General features: G+C 30.8%; 1 long non-coding RNA gene across 1 annotated transcript; it reads left to right on the top strand.

The window, feature by feature from the left end:
* Positions 1-240: 240 nt before the first annotated feature.
* LOC146998283 (uncharacterized) lies at positions 241-1,415 on the top strand. The gene is made up of 2 exons (XR_015040057.1): positions 241-487; positions 719-1,415. It is a non-coding gene; the product is annotated as an uncharacterized LOC146998283 (long non-coding RNA).
* Positions 1,416-7,535: the final 6,120 nt, after the last annotated feature.

Raw genomic sequence — 7,535 nt, 5'->3', positions numbered from 1 at the left:
AAGAATGAGATTCCTCCACTAGAAGTCAAAGTTGAGATAAAGGGTTGAAATTGTTTGTATGTACATTTCAAAGTTTGGAAAAGATAACACCTCACGTACCACATTGATTAATGTTGTTCAGGAGAGGACGCGTAATCATAAGACTAATATTAAATAAGTAAGATACTGAACAAGAACGAGATCACACCATTAGAAGTTTAAAGTTGAGATAAAGGTCTAAAACTGTTTAATGTTGAGATAAAGGTCTAAAACTGTTTAATATGTACATTTCAAAGCTTGCAAAAGATAACATGTCCTGCGTCACATTGATTACTACTGTCTAAGAAAGTACGCGTAATCATAATGCCAATATTTATTATTTTAGTCTACCGTTTGCGATAAAAGCAGAATGTAGCAATATATAGCCCATGCGAAGGGACTTTATTATCATCTGGAATAGAGTCATAGTTGGGAGCAGTGGTGTTGAAAGATGGATCCGATAAAAGAAGTAAGTAATTTTATAATTCTTTGTTTAATTCTCTAACTTTAGAAAGATTAATTCAATTAAATAATCAAAATTCTTTAATGGAATCGTATTAAGTAATTAATTATCTCTAAATAATATAAAAGTTTCATTATCTAAAATTCTATTGTATTTTTAGAATGAACGATTAAAAAAATTAATGTAGCAACTTAACATCCAGGTTTAATAAAATGTTTTTATTTGGGTAATTAATAGTTTGATGCTGAACCATGGCCATTAACGGAGGAGGAAACAGATAACCTGATGGAATTCGCTGAAGTGGTAAATTATTTTTCAAGACCGGATGTCTCTGACTTTGACGACGAAGTTAAAAATGATGAAATCAACGGAAGCATTTCTTCTTCTTTAAATCAAGCAAGGAATGGAATCATAAGTCCCTTTTAAATTATTGTTGATGTTCATAGTATCTTTAATGAAGAAGTAGAATGAATGTAATTTTAAGGGTGGGAAAGAATTAAAAAGCAAAATACTATCTTTTGGGGTGATAATTCTGCTTTTTCTAACTTCGTTTTGATCATGTTTAATATCGATAACTTCGAGAATTGTGTCTGTGCTGAATGAACGTCTATGTATTTTTCTCTTTAGCATTTATATTGATTTATGTGAAAAATAGATAGTGATTAGGAATGTAAATAGAATGTTAACATCCCATTAAGTAATTGTGTAATTATAAGGAAACCAATTAAAACAATGAGAGCTTTTATGCTTGTTTCTTGTTTTTATTGTGTTACAAAATAGCTTTCTCATTCATTACATTTTAAAAGGATAAAATTATGAAAGTGTGTTTATGAGTCAATCGACGATTGCTTATTGCTGTATTTATATATATTCTTATTAAAACATAATTTTTGTTATTATTATGTGGTTAAAGTTCTGTGTTAAAAAAATCTCAATTGAGGTTGTCTTTAAATACTAAACTAAATTTCCAGAGGCTTCTTTCCTAAATTTTACTAAAACTAAATTTTCAGAACTACATTTTCAGTTACTTTATATTATGAGATGAACAAAAATATCTAAAATTAAAATGTTTAAAATAAATGATGCATAACAACAAATTCAGTTACTATTAGTTTTGTTAAAAAAAAGGGGGACGGTGTAGAACATATTTTTATGATTTAGTAATTTTCTCACAAACACTTTAGAGGTTAATAAGACTAATTTTGGAAATTTTGTTTCCTTTTGTAGTGGAAATGTAAAACTTGCCCAAAATCTTTTTCGGCTCGAAAGAACATGTTGAGACATGAGAGGCTACACTCCGAGAATGCAAAAGATATTAAATGTGGCCATTGTGGAAAAGGATTTGCTCGTCGGTATGCTGCCAAGCACCATGAAACAAAGTGCCTGAAAAGACCGTCAACTTCAGAAGCAAACTCCCATATACAACCATCTCTACCCCCAGCCAAGAAATTAAGGAAAACTTTTCCTGATTGTGAAGAAGCTCTTAAATCCTTCAAACAATACATAATTTTACCCGAGGATGGATCCGATGAAGATCTCACCATTTTTCTTTCAACTGTTCAAGATAGTGTACGCGAACGGTTACAAGAATATTTAACACTTAATAGAGGTATTAAATGGTACTACGTTGTTAGTGCGAAATTCATAAGGTTTGTAACCGAACAAGAGATAGAAACAACTACAGCCCATTTTAGAAGTGCGTGTATGTTAAATCTGGATGAGAACTTTGATGATAATCTCTCCGTAGCCGTAAGAAAAATTATGTCGTCTTATGACGAATTCTTGGAAAGGGGAAGTAAAAAGACTTGAGTTAAAAGTACCAAGTTATGTTCCCCTTAGTGGTTCATCATTTCTGCATTTGCCTCGGAGCCTAGAAAATACAAATTCTATTCTAAATATTGTAAATGAAGATAACAAATGTTTCCTTTGGTGTATCCTAGCCGCTCTTCATCCTCAGAAGAAGAATGCGTCAAGGGTTGGAAAATACTTACAGTATGAGCATGAACTGAATTGTGACACTCTTTCTTTTCCCGTAGCAGTGGATAAAATTCCAAAGTTTGAAACATTGAATGAAATTTCAATTAACGTTTTCGGGTATGATAAAGAAATATTTCCACTTCACATTACAAAGCAATGGTATACCACCCATGTTAATCTTTTATATATAACAGAAGGTGAAAAATCTCATTACTGTTTAATAAAAAATGTCAGTAGATTGCTTAGCAGTTTATCAAAACATAATGAGAAGAGTTTTTATTGTAATTATTGCCTGCACAGGTATACGCGGGAAGATTTACTAAAAGATCACGTACAATATTGTTCAGATTTTGGTCCTCAAAAAATTTAAATGCCTGATGGGAAAAATAAATGGTTAACTTTTGACAATTTTAAATTTCAGCTTAGGATACCGTATGTTATATATGCTGATTTCGAATGTATATTACCCAAAGTTAGTGGATACTTAAATAATCCAGAAGCATCGAGTACGAATATTATTTCAAAACATGTCCCCTGTGGGTATAGTTATCTTATCGTAGGTCCAGACGGTAAAAGTATTCAATCTCCAAAAATATATCGGGGAGAAAATGCTGTCAGTAATTTTCTAGAGTCTTTATTAGCTGAAGCGGAAACAATTTAGAAAACTGTGAGAAAAATAGAAAAAATAGATATGAGTAAGGAGCAGGTGCAAGAATTTCAAAACGCTGTTAACTGCCATATTTGTCGTAAAGTTTTAGGTAGGGATCGTGTAAGAGATCACGACCATCTACAAAAAACAAATAATTACAGGGGTGCAGCACACTCTGCTTGTAATTTAAATTATCAATTAAGTTAGAAGATTCCTGTAATATTTCATAATCTTCGTGGTTATGATAGTCATTTAATAGTTCAAGAACTAGGAAAATTAAAAGGAAAACGTATTAATTGCATTGCAAACAACATGGAGAAATACATTTCTTTTTCTATAGGACAGCTACAGTTTTTAGATTCCCTCCTGTTCCTGCCCACATCTTTGCAGAAACTTGTTGAAAATTTGTCTTCACAAAAATTTGTAATAATACGAGAACATTTTCAAAACGACAAAATCCCATTGCTTCTCAGAAAAGGTGTTTATCCATATGAATATATGTTATCCATATGAATATATGGATAGCTTTAAAAAGTTTAATGAAACTCATTTACCCCCTAGAGAAGCCTTTTTCTCAAATATCACCGAAGAAGAATTATCCGAGTCTGACTACCAGCATGCTTAGATGGTGTGGAAAGTGTTTAAACTTCAAAATCTCGGTGAATATCACGATCTTTATTTAAAAACGGACTGTTTACTTCTTGCTGATGTGTTTGAAAATTTCAGAGAGCTCTGCATGGACTTTTACAAATTAGATCCGTGTCATATGTTTACGGCACCTGGTCTAACTTGGCAGGCTTGCTTACGTATGACACAGGTGAAGATGGAACTTCTGACAGATCCAACGATGCATTTGTTTCTAGAAAAAGGTATCAGAGGTGGGGTATCAATGATATCAAAGAGGTATAGTAGAGCCAATAACAAATATTTAAGTGAGTGATTATGATCCTACCCTTCCGAGTAAGTACATTATGTACTTTGATAAAAAAAAAAATAATTTATATGGGGGAGCAATGGTTCAGCCTCTACCTTTGATGAACATTAAATGGCAAGATCCTAACAGTGCGGATGAAAAGGCCATATTAGAAATAGAAGATGAGGGCTCTGTGGGATACATTTTTGAGTGTGATCTAGCTTATCCTAAAAATTTACATGATCTGCATAACGAATTCCCTCTAGCTCCTGAAAAAGTAACATTAAATGAGACATTATTTTCGCCTTATTTGAAAAAAAATATGAAAGCTATAAATCAATCATTAATGGGGGGGTACAAAGCTTATACCTAATTTAAATGATAAGGAACATTATATAGTGCATTACAGAAACTTAAAACTCTATCTTAAATTAGGTTTAAAGTTAAGAAAGGTGCATAAAATTCTCATGTTTGAGCAGTCACCTTGGTTAAAACCATATATAGAATTTAATACCAATCAAAGGAAGAATTGCAGCTCAGCTTTTGAAAGAGACTTTTTCAAGTTGATGAACAATGCTGTTTTTGGTAAGACTATGGAGAACTTAAGAGCTCGTATCGATGTTAGACTTGTAAATGATGAAAAAATAGCTAAGAAATGCATCGCTTCTCCTGAATTTCAATCATTTTTCATTTTTGACAATGATTTAGTAGCTGTAAAAATGCAAATCAAGACGTTAACTTTGAATCGGCTGGATTCTCCATTTTAGATATTTCTAAAACACTTATGTATCAATTTCACTATGATTTCATGAAGATGAAGTATCGAAAAAATGTCCATCTTCTTTTTACAGATACTGATTCTCTGTGTTATGAAATCTCATGTCAAGATTTCTACCATGATATGCTAAAAGATTTGCATATGTATGATACGTCTGATTACCCTACAGAGCACCCTTTACACAGCCAGGCAAATGAAAAGGTCATCGGAAAGATGAACTAAATGGGAATATTGCCATTGAATTTATTGGGTTAAAGAGCAAAATGTACTCTCTGAAAACTGAAGTATTCGAAAAGAAGACTGCAAAAGGGGTTTTAAAACCTGTAATTCAGCGTGATTTAAAACATGAAGATTACAGGAACTGTCTTTTCGGAAAAAAGCTGCATAGGCACAATATGATCAAAACTGAAAGTCGTAAGAATCACCTTAGCACGATTTTATGAGTTTTATGAGTTATGATTTTATGAGATAAGTGAGTTTATCCCTATTAGATGATAAACGATTTTTATTAAATGACGGAGTGAATAGTTTAGCATATGGACATTATGGTATTGATCAAATTTTATAATATTTTATTATTTGTATAAAGTTCATCTTCAGTGTCCTTTTATAATCATTTCATGTCATCTTTATTTTATACATGATATTATTTTATATCATTTATCAAATGTCTTTTATGATACTGAATATTGTTTGCATTTTAATAAATTAATTATTTGATTTAAAAGTTGTCTTTATTGTCTATATCAAACTTATTATATGTAGCAGTTTTGTAGATATTCAGTCATAGAAAAAATACAAGTAAGAACATAATTATCTTAAAGGTTATACTGTGAAGGAAACATTTTATTGTATAGCCATTTCTATTTAAAGAAATTCAAACACCTACTTGATATATGTTTTTAAGAACTCAATATAAGTAAGTAAGTGATCACATGGATATGTCTAAATCATCAAATTTAAAAAATAGTACTCAATATGATTTGTATTTTAATAAACTTATTATTTGGTCTAAAATGTCTGTATGAAACCCATTATAGGTAGCAGTATTATAGACATTCAACCTTAGGCAAGTAACAAAATAATTATTTTCCAAAGACTGTGAAGGAAACATTTTATTATATATCTGTTTAACGAGATGAACTGTATCACTCAGTTAAAACACCTACTTCATATACGTTTTTAAGAACTCAATATAAATAACTAAGTGATCCCATGGATAAGTCTAAATCACCAAATTAAGAAATAGTACTCAATATGATTTGTATTTTAATAAACTTATGATTTGGTCTAAAATGTCTGTATGAAACCCATTATATGTAACAGTATTCAACCTTAGGCAAGTAACAAAATAATTATTTTCCAAAGACTGTGAAGGAAACATTTTATTATATATCTGTTTAACGAGATGAACTGTATCACTCAGTTAAAACACCTACTTCATATACGTTTTTAAGAACTCAATATAAGTAAATTCACACATTATCATATAACTACTCAATGCCTAAATCACCAAATTAATAAAACCTCAGCACACGTCCTTTTTCTGTGACGTAGCAACTCAATAAGCCTCCCTCCCACGGCTGACCCTTCCTTCTCGGGAGCTCCCTCAACTCCCGCTCCCTAAAGCTCCCGAGCTGAAACTCTCATTTACCTCTACTAACCTCGAAAAATAAAAATGCGAAAAGGAAAAATATCCAAAATTATAAATATATAAAAATTAATCTCATTTTACTTAAACTAATTCAGAACTTATCAGAGGAAAATTAATCAAAGTTTCATAAAAGTTGATTAATATGTTTCGTTCTCCTGGTTTATTTGAGATCAAAAACAAACAAAAAAAAGATTTAATTAAATTTTCATTTAAGGCATTAAAATTCATGTAAAACCGAATCTCAAATGTATCCAGAGTTTTCCCTACACGCTTTCGCAACACTTGGGAAAAAAGAAGAATAAAACATTACGCTGTGCCAAATTGACTACTCAAAATAAATAAATACAAACTTTATGCAAATTTGCCATTAAAAAAATTGGTCTAAACACATTGCTATTGGACACTTTATATGTAAATCCGATATTCAAAAGCAATTACAAATAAAGAGCAAAACAAATATACTTTAAATCAAACTGTCATTTAAACAACACTCAAAAAGTCAGTGGTCCCCAATTATGCTAACCTAAACTTTTAATACCAAGAAAACGGAAAACTTTTCATAGAGATTTCTATAAATAATAATATTTAATATGAGCCTGTTAATATACTTAGTTCTACTATTGGACACTTTGAACCTTATCGCATACTTTTTCCAAGAACTACAAAATTTTTACTTCTGCAGAGTAGCCTTGAATTCAATCTGCAAGGCACACAGTTTGGTCGCCTTAAGAATTCAGTAAGTTTATGTTAAGATGGTCGTCTTAAGAATTCAGTAAGTTTGTATTTTTTTCAAGTGCTTCAAATAGGTTTTTCAGTTTTTAGCTGTTTAAGGCTCAGATTAGACCTTATTTGTAATTGCTTTTTTATATCGGATTTACATATGTTTTCAGAACAATTTTTTTTTTCCTTTGAATGGTCAATTTGCGTAATGTAAAAGTTTCAAGGTTTTTTTGAGTAGTCATTTGGTACAATGTAAAATTTTATTCTTCATTTTTCCAAATGTTGCGAAAGAATGTAGGGAAAATTCTGGATACATTTGAGATTCGGTTTTAAATTAATTTAAATGTCTTAAATGAAAATTTA

This window comes from Stegodyphus dumicola, chromosome 3 (assembly GCF_044657685.1).
Source record: "Stegodyphus dumicola isolate Sdum_Otavi_A_Nest chromosome 3, ASM4465768v1".
NCBI classification, from domain to species: domain Eukaryota; kingdom Metazoa; phylum Arthropoda; class Arachnida; order Araneae; family Eresidae; genus Stegodyphus; species Stegodyphus dumicola.
Note: the sequence above shows the minus strand (reverse complement) of the source record. Positions and strands in the feature narration are given on the sequence as shown.